This window comes from Rhinolophus sinicus, linkage group LG03, assembly GCF_036562045.2.
Source record: "Rhinolophus sinicus isolate RSC01 linkage group LG03, ASM3656204v1, whole genome shotgun sequence".
Lineage (NCBI taxonomy): Eukaryota > Metazoa > Chordata > Mammalia > Chiroptera > Rhinolophidae > Rhinolophus > Rhinolophus sinicus.
Genome location: NC_133753.1, coordinates 79,322,432 through 79,335,477, shown reverse-complemented (window position 1 = coordinate 79,335,477; position 13,046 = coordinate 79,322,432). Strand labels below are relative to the sequence as shown.

At 36.8% G+C, this 13,046-nt stretch overlaps 1 protein-coding gene across 1 annotated transcript in view; it reads right to left on the bottom strand.

The window, feature by feature from the left end:
• The window catches only part of ARHGAP5 (Rho GTPase activating protein 5), a 107,630-nt gene that overhangs the window by 94,286 nt on the left and 298 nt on the right, over nucleotides 1–13,046 (bottom strand). The window lies entirely within an intron of this gene.

The following is a 13,046-nucleotide window of genomic DNA, read 5'->3' as shown; positions in this document are numbered from 1 at the left end:
ACAATCTGGAAAATGCTGTATGAGATGAGTACGGTAAGAAGCAACTAGTCAGAAACTCACAGAGGCATAAATAGGCCCTTGAATGGACACTGCATGATGGGATGACACAAAATGGGAATCTAGACACAGACACAAATAAAAACTTGAGAAATACGACTATGGTTTCAAGGTGAAAAAAAATTTCTGAAATTAATTTTAGCTTTACATAATCACACAGGAAGCAATTAAATGAAACAAGACAAACTGCTTATTCAGAAATTAATTTCTATGCTAATCTTGAACCCTAAATTTTTGCAAATCCTGTGTCAGTTTAATCACTTTTACAAAAGCACACACATTTAACCATGTTTCCCAAATGCCACTGTTTGGCAATTTCCACAGCATATTTTGTTATGATAAAGGTCTTGTCATTCTTGCCCTCAACTAAAAACAATAACAAAAAGACAATCAAACTTAAACACAATCCCACACAAATTTTGGAATGTTTCTTGGTGCAAATGCCCCTGAAAAGTACAAATTTTATAAATCAGTTTGGCTCAGTACAATCAATCAGAGTTCTCTACAATATATCTCTAGAATAACTTCCACCAGCTAAGTAAAAATCTAGTGAATTACCAAATGATGGATGGACAATTGCTGCCATGCTTTTTGGCACATTAACAAACACCATATTATGCAGTAGGCATTTTCCAAAGTAAGGTTATCATTTCTACACAAAAACTTTAAAAGATTCTAAGTAAAATGACTATAGCTTTAATGTGGACTCCGAAAGTAGAGAGGATCTCTAATCAATCCATCTTCCACTAGATTGAAATACTCTTATGACATCTAAGAAAGGATTATTTGTGAAATTGTTTTATTCAGTCAATTGTTCATTCATTCATTCATTCATTCATTCATTCATTCATTCATTCAACATTTACTGAGTGCTGGATGTTGTGCTTGGTGCTGGAGATATAAAGGTAAAGCCAAGTCCCCTATCCTTTAATGGGAGAGACAAACAGGAGAACAATATCACATTATAATGATAAGCATGATCGAAGAATGCTCTCCACTGAGAGTGAGGGTATACCAAGAGTGGCTTCCATCACCAAGAAGGTGATGACTGACCAGAGTCTGAAGGAAGAGAAGGAGCCGCAATGGTGAAAAGAGTAGGAAGGGCCAGCAAATGGGCACATGTGCAAAGGGCACGGAGAGAGAGGAGTTTGATTTGATCATTTTGTTCTCCTTAGCCATCATTTTTTTTAATAAAAAGCAGATGAAAGAAACTCAGTAGGAACCATTTGGAAAGACCGATGATTACACTAGAATGCAGCGCATAGTTTTATTGCTTCAGGACAAGATAAAGGAGTCAATGGTCTCCAAGGACTCCTTTTCTACTTTAAAATTTTCTGACTTTTAAGCTGTGGCACAAAGTTAACAATAATGTGATAAAGAAGATCAACTTTCCTTTGTGACCATAGCAGTCAGGGTAGGCAGGGGAGGGTACCAGCAGAACACAGGAGGGAGTCCAGGAAGCATGGCCAAACAACCCATAAAAACCGTCATCCAATAGTCTCCCAAAACTCTATGGCCTTAGTTCCTCAGTCTGTATTGAACATTATCCATAACTTCCCACTTGAGAGGCTGAGAAATATCCCGTTTTCAGAAATCTCCATGACCTTTTTATTTAAAAAATGTTTTCTCCATGATCTTTTTTAAAGATAGCCTCAAAAATGACCCATATAGTTGTAGCCCGCATGTCTCATTTTTAACACTTAAAAATTCAGAATTCTTAGATGTTTCCCTTTTTTTGTGATATAAAGGAAATAATAGAAGCATTTGTCCCCGCCCAAAAAACCCCCAAACCCAGAAAAAGTACATTAAATTTAGCAGCAATTATTTTGTAGGGCTTCAATAGAACTGGATTGCAACTATCTAATCTACTGAGGAGCATTCCATCCCATATTTGCCGGCCCCCCTCTAAAATCCATGATGTAAAATAACTTTTTTAAGTGACTACTCATTTAAATAGTTAAACTCCCCTTGGATATGGTACAAGATAAAATAAATATAAAACTTAAACTGAACTCAACTTTAAAATGAATCTTGTTATGGTGAAAACCAAATATTAAGACATTAGAGCTTCCTGATTAAAGCTTACTGATTAAAGCTAAAGCTACTTTATGCTGGCATCTCATTGTATTCAAAGGATCAGTTAAAATAAGAGTAGAATCCCAACCTTGTGTAAAACAGGGAAGAATAACCAAATAGCAACAATTACTAAATATTGCAATAGATTGTTCTCAGTGGCATTCAAAAAATGGTGTGCCTTTTAACACAGCAATTCTACCTCTAGGACTCTATCCTGGTAAATAGATAAGAATGTCCACTGCTGTATTATTTATATTGTGAAAAAGGGAAAACAAACTTATTCTGATTAAAAGAGGAATGGAGCAATCAATTATGATAGAACCATGGTATGGAATAGTATGCAACCATTAGAAAGAATGAGATCAACTTACATGTACTAACCTAAAAAGATCTCCAAGACATAAGTGAAAAAAAGCATGTTGCTTAATAAAATATATATAGCTGGATCCCATTTATCTGGAAAATTGTACATATATCTATACATTTAATATAGAGGAAAGGTTTGGAAGGATGCAATATCTTTAGAAAAATGCATGGAGTACCAGGGAAGTGGATCAGGAGATGACAAATACGAATTTCTTACTTTGGGTGATTTTACGTTGTTTACATTTTGATGACTAAAACTTTTTTAAAAGTTAAAAAGAAAACAGTATTCATCGATTGTTAACCAAGAGATAAGAACAGCAACAAAAAGTCATAAAATAAAAGGAAATTAGGGCAATAGCACGTATTAGAGAGGGGTACTGGATATCTATTTGAGAAGACTGAAAACTGTCTTGGTAGCAGCTTCTTGGTTTTTTCTTGATATCAGATAAGGTATTTTCAAACAGTGAATTATGTAACCGAAAAGCATAACATGTTTGATTGGTATGCACTGCGACTTTATACTCTACAGATTGTATCATTTCATAATATGTGTCAAACTTGTCACTTAAAAAGGCATGAAACATATACTTTTTACCTGTGATAAATCACCTTGACTAGGTCACAGAACAAGTAGATTGCAGACTGCAGAGTTTTCTAAGTGCCACACAAGAGCCCTGAAACACGGTGACGCTTCTCTCATTTTGCTAGCATAAATGACACATGCCATCAAAATCACCATCCTATCTCACATGTTACATTTTTGACAAGCAGTTTTCATTCAGTAATGCTTGCTCATGTATATTGGCATAAAACAAAAGAAGGCATACATCAGTTGTTTTTTTTATTTCAAAAGTATGAAGGAATATTCAACTATATTTTTATTATGTTGGTAATGTCTTATAATTATTAGAATTAATATGATAAAATATAAATATTGAAAACACAACTTGAATAATTATATAGAGATTTTTGTTCTATGGTACTCAAATTTACCTAGTATTTAGTTCACTATGTTCCTCTCTTTCTCCTTCCTTTCTTCTCTTTTTTTCCTCCCATCTTTTCTTCCTGCCTTCCATAATTATGTATATATTAAACATGTGTTTTGTATCAAGCAGTGTGCTGGGTGCTAGGGATCCAAAGATGAGTAAGACAGAATTCCTGCCTTATATGAGTTTATAGTATAGTGAAGTAGATCCATATGTGAACACATTAATCTGAATAAAATGTGGTGTTATAAACAAAACCCCGATGAGAAAGAGAATAACATTTATTGGGTATCTACTACTGTTAGATGTTTCGTATGCAGTATTCATTTAACCTTCGTATTTAATCTTTATAACTGGACATAGGTATTTTTACTTTCTTTTTGCAAATGAGGGACTTGAATTGCAGAAATATTAAGTAGTGTTTAAAAAGTTTGAAGCTTTTAAGAAATAATCAGCAGTGTTATTAAGGTGGTAAATTATAAACTATTAAGCTGGATTAATTGACTTGTCAATACCTGTTCCTGAACTAGAACCCAAAAATCTTGCTACCCACTGCCGGAGCTCACATTTCGACAGACAGAAAGAAATGGCTGCTGTAGGTCATTACAAGGAAACGCAGTGCTTGTTTTTAATAACTGGGTTTTGAACTTTAAGTATAAGAAGGCAACAGTATCATTTTACTAACAATTAATTAGAAAAGAACTGCTAATTGGGCAAGTGAATTCTCCTGAAAACAAAACTATTGACAACACATAGAAAATGCTCTTGAATGGCTTATCTGACCTCAATTTTACGAAGTTTCTTAATTTCACAGTTTATATGCATTGTAAAATAGGAAATAATTTTCTTCCATTTTTGGGACAGTATTGATTCAATTTCTGTAGCTAAGAAGTATCTCGAGGACTTTAGGCTGTGTCATTTTCACATATTATAGTAAGCTTTTTTTGGGGGGTGGGAAGGAGGAAGCAGGCATTTTATAGCTGGTGAAACTGAAGATCCAAGAGTATTAAGTAATTAGGAATAGAGACAGTGGAAATGTAATGGCTCTGTGCGATGTCAGAGGGGCAGTGGATGGGGGAGGGTGGTTCACACAGTGTGAAGGATATAAATGATAAACGTCTAAGTATTGCTTTGTCTTGTGCACCTGAAACTAATAAAAAAAAAAAAAAGCATAGTAACTAAAGTGTGAAAGAAGGGACAGTTAATGAGCCTTCCTCATAAATACAATGAGTCAACAGACCTAAAGCCAGATGAGGAAGTTTTGCATGCTTCAACAAGGAGCTTAGGCTTTGTGCTGTAGGCTGCAGAAAACAAAGAACGGAGTGGAATAAAAGAGTGCGTGTATGTGTGTATGTGTGTATGTGTGTGTGTGTGTGTGTGTGTGTGTGTGTGTGTGTGTGTGTAAGATAATGCTTGCGGCTGAGAGTGGGCTGGAGCACAAAATCTACCTTTAATTGTAACAGTCTATGAGAAAGAAGGGGCTGCCCTGAGGCTCTATGTGATAATGTGATTTAGAATAAGAAATGTATATTTGGTCGTTGTCCCCAGTCCCTAATACAGGGCTCCTAAAACCCTTGTAAATACTTAAGTGCTAAGAGCACTAGAGCAGCTTTTGTTCTAGTGAGGCAACTCTGGCTGAGTACCTGGATGGGGGCTGATCACCGGTAAGACCAAGCCTTGAGCAGAAGCTTGGAATTTTCAGTTCCATCAGCCCACGCCACTTATATATAGAGAGGAGAGGGGCTGGAAATGGAGTTAATAATTGATCATGTCTGTGTGAGGAAGCCTCCATAAAATCCCAACGGTAAAGGGTTTGGAGAGCTTCCAGGTTGGCAAACACTTCACACCAGGAGGGTGACATAACCCCAACTCCACAGCGACAGAAGCACCTGCACTTGGGACTCCCCCCCAGATCTCACCCAGTGTATCTCTTCATCTGGCTGTTCATGGGTATCCTTTATCATGTCCTTTAATAAGCTGGTAAACATAAGAAAGTGTTTCCATGAGTTCTGTGAGCCACTCTAGCAAATTACTCAAACCCAAGGAGTAGGTAGTGGGAACCTCAGATTTACAGCCAAGTCTAATAAGTGGGTAATCTGGGGACCTACTAATGCGATGGCATCTGAAATGGGATGGGAGCTGTCTTGTGAACCCTTAACCTGTGGGATCTCAACTATATCCTAGGAGATAGTGTCAGAAATGAGTTAAATTATAGAATACCCAGCTAGGGTCCAGAGAATTGCTTGTTGTGGTGGTGTGTGTGTGTGTGTGTGGGGGAACCCACACATTTTGTAACCAGAAGTGTCAGAAGTGAAGTGTTCTGTGTGAAAGTAAAGGAGAAAGACACAGGAGGAAAATCTGTTTTTTCTTTCTTTTTTTTTCTTAATTTACTCTAGTTCTGGGGATGTCCAAGTATTTTAGCAGCCTATGTTGTGCAGGATGCTGAGGGGGTTAAGAACACCAGGTAATAAGGGAAGTAATTATATACACCCCTACATGCCATGTTATTGTGCTAAGCATTTATATATACACATATATATATTTATATATTTATAATATATATATATAATATATATATATTATTCACTCCATCCTCACAACAACCCTTGGAGGTTCTTTCTTTCTCTATTTTGCAGAGGAGAACTCTGATTGTTAGGAAAGTTATCTAAGGTCACACAGGTGATCCCTGGCAGAGCTGGAATCCAAACCACCCAAGTCTGTCTTCCTCCAAAGCCCGGGGCCTTTCACAGAGGACACACTCAAGGACACGTTTATTTAATAGTTCCATTCATTCCAGTTTGCGGTCACTGAATTTAAATAAAGTGCCTTGGAGAGCCAAAGTGTTAGAGCAGCAAATAGAGAAGACAAAATAAGGGTCACAAAGCAGGTCTATAAAATACAGGCCTAGTTAGGGGCTCTTTTGAAAAGGACGTTCCGTACTTCACCTTTGTTGGCATACTGCCATTCTCCTACAAGGGAAATTTCTAGAGATGCATGTGTCATTTGCACTTGTGGTTTTGGAAACATCCCAGAAAACTCTGATCTGAATAAAAGGATGTGATATTAATGTAAAAATTACACTTAGCTTTACCTAGCAACCAAACTTCCAGAATCAAGGTTATTACTAAAATGATTTTGAGTAGGCTTAGTGCATTTAGATGTGTATACACACACACACGCACACACACACACACACACACACACACACACACACACACACACACACAGTGTCTTTTTAGAGAAACTCGTCTAGCCTGCTTCGCTCAGGAACTATTTGTAATATTGCATGCCAGTGACTAAACGGTCTTGATATTTACATTAAGCATCACACTGCTGTGGCAAGGTGCAATTGTACTTGTACTATCATTCATTACATTTTACAAGTAGATTGGTAAAGATAATCCACATGGTATGAGTGCTATATAAATGCTGGTTGCTGCTGCTGTCGTTATTCATCATTATTATTATTATTTTTTCCCATCCAACCAGTCACCAGCATTACCATTCCCAGGGGTAGACCCTAAAACTGGAGGGTAAGCTGTAGCAGAAATCGCATTATGCCTTTGACCGAAAAATTATATTCTTTTACCCGAAAAGAGCATTCTTCAGATAATCAGATTGACTCAAACAAGCCAAGCACCATCTCACGATTTTCCTCTTCTATTTCCCCCCCTCTTTTCTTCCTCTCCTTCAAAAAATCCTGATGATTTATGAACCCTGGTGATTACTTCATCCATGTATTCAACAAATATTTATTGAGTGCGTACTCTATGACAGACCTGGTTCCAGATGCTGGGATTAGAGTAGCAAACCAGGCAGACAAAAATACCTGCCCTCAAGAAGATGCCATTCTAATGGACTGGTCATGCCACACATTTCAACCAGACCATCAGTCCACCTGATGGCTGGTATCAGCACCCTGTCAGGACTCAGGACTGGCAATAGGTGAAGAGTGTGGTAATCAGACAGCTGCCCCGCCCCACCCCATCCCAGACTCTCACCCTTCCCCCTGCCCTCCTGCCAGAGTCTGACTACAAACCAGTGTGAAAACCAAGACTCATGACCGCAGGCCCTACTCAGGCACCTTCCCATTAGGTCCGAACTTGTACCTACCGAGGAGCTGTGCAATCTAGGAATCCATCCACACACAGAGTCCACCTCTGCTGAGCTAGAAATGCACGTCAACAATGCCTCAAGGGCATGACCAGGGAGACGGAATTTGACATATTTCAAGGGCAGAACCAGGGAGATGAAATTTGACCTACTTCATATTCAGCCTCCCTCTCTGTAGGATTTTAATGAGTTTTCTTAAACCAAATATTTTCGGTTTCCCTAAAAAGTAAGGAAGGAAACAAGATTCAAAATGATTCATTTAGAAATACCCTTATATTGTGCAATGTTGATAAAAACCACTATTTTAAAATGAGGGCATGTAAGTGGATGACTACCACTTATCCGTTATAAGAGCAGAAACAGAAACTATCTAAAAATAGGCAAACTCCCAGAAAAGTGAAAAAAAATGTATTTTGGCCCGTGATTCATCCTCTTTCCTTCACACCAAATCTTTTACTAAAAGTAATAACATGAGGAAAATGGATGCTTTGAGTTGAATTTCTTATTTTCTCTTTCCTCCTGGTAGATGTGACTAATGAATAGTGAAATGGCCAAGAGGTAGTCAGGAAGCCACAGAGGCGAAGAGGAGGAGCAAAGGACAGAAATACTCGACAAATGGTAGCTAGGTTGGAAAGAATGTGTAATTCAGTGCACTTCCACTTTACAAGGTAAGGGAAGAGCCATGGAAAATAATAGTTATATAATTTAAGTAATGACAGTAATTAATAGTTGCATGCCTCTACTATGCTAGGCCTAGTGCCTGCCAGGTATTTTATATCCATGATCTCTCAGCAATCCTGCAAACGCAGCATTATTCTTCTTTAAAGAAGAAAAATTGGAGTCTTACAGAGCTGAGTAACTTGCCCAGGCCTACAGAGCAAGGTGGTAGAGCCTAGATTGGAACTCAAACTCAGTGCCCTTCTCCTCCACCACAGGTCTCCTTCACACCGCTCCACATTACACATTTCTGAAATGGAAATATATTATGCTGTTACAACAATTTAAAACACAGTAAGCAACAGTCTAGTGACACATACAGGATATCATTGGCCTATGGAATACAAACTTTAATGTACAGAAAAATTACCTAGAAAGCTTGTTTAAATTATATATTCCTGACTGCCACCCCTGGAAGATTGAGATTCAATAGATGTGGAGTACAGTCCAGGAATCCACATTTTCAACAGGCATCCAAGTAATTAATATAGCTGATCCTCAGATTACACTTCAAAAAACAATGTCATAGACCTTACCCCAAATTGCCAATTCTCAATTGACTATTCCCTTGCCTTGCCACTTACTTTACTCTAAGATATATGGAGCCATGTAAATGAGACAGTAGTCTGATGTAGCGGGGGAGGATATACAATACTGGTGGGGAGAGGCCTAGGTTCTTGGTAGAACTGCTGCTAACTACAGAGTTGGGTAAAATCAAACAATTGCTTTATATGTTTGTGGGTCTTTGCTTCCTCATTTGTAAAATGAAGAGTTTCTAAAATCACACATCTATGATTTGGTTTGGCTAAAGAAAGTCAATTTTTTAAATGATGATGATCTATAGAGCCCAAACATTTCAAAGGTGAAATGTAAGAAGTAGAGTCTACTTTTATAAATTTTTATCATATTAACAGTGCCTCCAAATATCATGAGTTTGGGGGAAGGGAATGGGAATCCAAAGCTGGAAGCCAGTATAACTTAAGTTATATTTTTAAAACAGTTGTTTGCTTAGTAACCAACTTCTTCAAGCAGGTAGTTGCATCTATACTAAGAATTCTTCAAGTATACGAGTATAGTATTTCAAATATGAGAAAGCATGTTGTTACACAATCATTCATTCCAATTTTCAGTAGCATCTTGAAGTTCAAAGCTATTTTGAGTTTGTTTTTAAAGAACTAAAGATAGCTTTTGATTTACATCAACATACACTTGGATACTGAAAACACAGGTTGAGAATTGCTGATTTCTACCTTGTTTTAAAACGTCCAACATATGGCTTATTAGATGGTTAGTGTCCATGGAGACAAGCATAACAAGTGAAATGAGTCACACAAATGAAGTCACAAGTTACAAAAGAGAAGGAAGACCATTGGTGAAAGAGCTATAGTTCTAACTCAAGGAAGAAAATCACAAAGAAAACTTGCTGCACTTTCAGAAAATTATGTATATATTTACTTCCCTTGAAATATTCCTCTTTGCTCTGTTACCACCCCTGGAAGGCACTTATTACCACCCCTGGAAGGCACTAATTCGCTTGCTCAAACAACCTAGTCTAGTGGCAGAATTTGGTTACAGAAAGAGACAAGGAAAAGATATTACATGGGAAACAAAAGAAACAATTCACTCAATTATGAACTAAGTTGAGATGCGCTACTTATAGCAATGTTTAGGGAGACATTAATTTCACATTTAGGTAGTGTGTAATATTTTCTCCTGCATTTTGCAGTATAATTTAGCAGTTTTTATTTAAAAAGGAACTTTTCAACTCAATTGATGCTAGTTTTATATCCAAAGCTTTCAATTAAACCACATTCCCCAAAGCATCATATTAAGTAAACTCAGTGCATTCATAATCCTACATAGTCTGCACAGCATAGTAGAATCACTTAGGGAAGTGTTCTGAGATTATTTTGCATGTATCATAAGGATAAATATACTTTTTTTCTATGTATTTTCTAGCTATTTCCTTAGCAAAATCTTGTGAAGCTCATAAATTGACTTTGACTTCTTTAGTTTATGATTTTGCAGCATCCAAGAAAGATAAAATGTTTTCTGCTGCAGCTAAGGAGTAGAATATAGCTACAGACTAGATACTTGTATTGCCAGGTAAGCTCAGCGGTTAAAATAAAAAGTTCACTTTTTTAGGTCAAGAATTCTGAGGACACATTTTTTTTATATTCCATACTAATCTTTAATAACATTCATAAATGCTATGACCTAAAAAAACCAAAGTAACTTTTTTTTTTCTGGCTTAAAAAAATTCTAGCCAATAACCTCTAATCCATACATAACCCAAAATATGAACTCCAGAACCAAAACACTGATGAATTTTCAAAGAACAGATGGGCACCAGGCTATGTAGGTGCTCGAGAACCTTCTCCTTTCACATTTTACTGCATCTCCTAAAATGAAAAACAGTTCTGTGAGCCTGAAAGGGGCTGGTGGAACTACAGAGCTCTCTCTACCAAGACCAATGAGAAGAGTATGTCCCCAGCAGGCCCAGGAAGGTCTATAACCATGACTTTCAGAAATCATTGGAAGACTGCTTGGCCTGAAAAATTTGCATTTACCTAATTTCTTAGAGGCTCTGGGCCCATTTAAACATCATTGGGTATAATTATGGTCTGAGGATATCCTATCAGTGCTGAGGTGAATACAGAGAGACAGGTTTTTGTTGAATATATGTCTATTTTGTACTTAAGAGCAAATAGTTTTCCTAGAATTATTGTTTAGGCATTCAGAATTTGGATAGGTTAAAAAATTCTCCATAATGATTCTGAATAATTCTGGCATCTGAAAGGCCAGAAGAAGGAATATCAAAGTAGATGAAATGAATTGATAATAATGGCAGCTAAAATTTTTCAAGTATTTGACCTGAATGGTCTTGCTTAACCCTCACAGTAATCCTTTAAGGTAGGTATAATATATTCCATTTTACAAATGTGGAAACTCAGGTCCAAAGAAGTTAAGCAACTTGCTTAAGGATTCATAGCTGGGAATGGCAGAATAAGAATTTAACCCAGGCAGCAAGGTTCCAGATCTGACATGTGTAAAGAGTATGATAGACATTCCAGAAGGCCTCTTTTGTTTCCACAAAGTCCAGCTCTGCAACAGGCAGCTGGTCTCTGCCCACCTGTCATTAGCTGCCAAGGAAATGAGACAATTTCTAAGATAAGCAGCATAAAATGTTCAAATGAGATTTAAATAAGGAGCTTGCATTTTTATTTATGCTACATTGTGCTGTACTAAAGGCAATTTATTTCATTCTGTACTTCAGAAGCCATATTATTAATTTTGGAATGTGAGCATGGAAGATTTGCCCCATGTCACTCTTTTCTATAAAAATTACTCTGGCATCAAAGATACATTGAAGGATCTCGATGTATGGCCTCTGTGAATGCATTTCAGGTTAGGGAAGATGGGGCAACTCTCTACCTAGAATTTGTGGGAAGTGACCATAAGACAGGTTGAATTCTCACTTTTGTTGCTTTGTCTGGGAAAACCTCACTGCCTTGAGGATCGTGGAAGAACCTTTTTGCCCTCTCTGAGCCTGCGATGTCCCAGCAGCACCTCCTCAGCAGTGAACGCTGACAATTCACCCCTCACTTGCAGGGGTTCTGTGTTATCTGTACTCATATAGATCTCCATGCCTTTGAAAAGTGGCAATGATCAAGCTGTCTTATCAATCAATTTACTCAAAGCTTGTGGTCAAAACAGACAGAAATTATTTGAAAAGATTAGAAAGGCTAAGAAGTTTTTAGTAAATTATGTAACATATTAAATTGCCTAAAAGTACAGTGCCTTTTCAAACGACAGGATCCTAATTTGTAATTGCACTCTTATTGTTTAGATACAAGTTCACCCTATAATTCAAAAAAAATTATATTATTTCCTCATCTGGCAATGGTTACTCTTGACCCTGTGGTCACATAAGAAGTTTCGGCAGATGTTACTTTCAATTTAAATGGATTTTTATGCCATTAAAAGGAATGTTTGCTCTGTCTAAGAGGAGTATTGACTATAAAAGTCACAGGCTCTGGACCATTTCCTGTGAGATTTTTCCACTGTCCTTCCAATTAGTCAGTCAATGTGATGTTTCTCTAAACATGATCATTTATTTTTCTCTGGAGGGTTCCCTTTTATCCTATTCAAGAAAGATGATCCTGGAAAATAAAGAACGCTTTCTATACCCCCAGTGCAATATTTATGATTAATTGCAGCCCGTCATATTGAATGACAAAAGAAAAAAGCATTCAGTTTCCTTGCTCTTATATAAAAAAGCATTTGTTGCAATTTGAGTCCCAGCCAACTTCCATTGTTTAGACAATAATTAGTCAAATTATACCAATCACCAACAGTCATAACAGAAATTATGTAATTGTAATTTAGACCAATGACCTTGAACTTATGACAATAGAATATGGAGTATGTAACTACATAATGTGACACTAGAGTTTTATACCTGTAAAGTCAAGGTTTTTATATTAGTTAATTAATTTGCAATACCTCGTATCTAAACATTTCTGAAAGTGACAAAATTATGTAAGTTCCACAAAATATCCAAAGAGCATCTTATTTCAAACAAACTAATCCATATTAAAAATAAATCAATAAATATAAATAATGCCTTCATAAATGTAAATATAAATAATGACTTCATATATTTCAGAAATTTGAATGGACTTGGCAGCAAACATGTTTAAATTGAATTGTTTCAGGGAATTGGTCTAG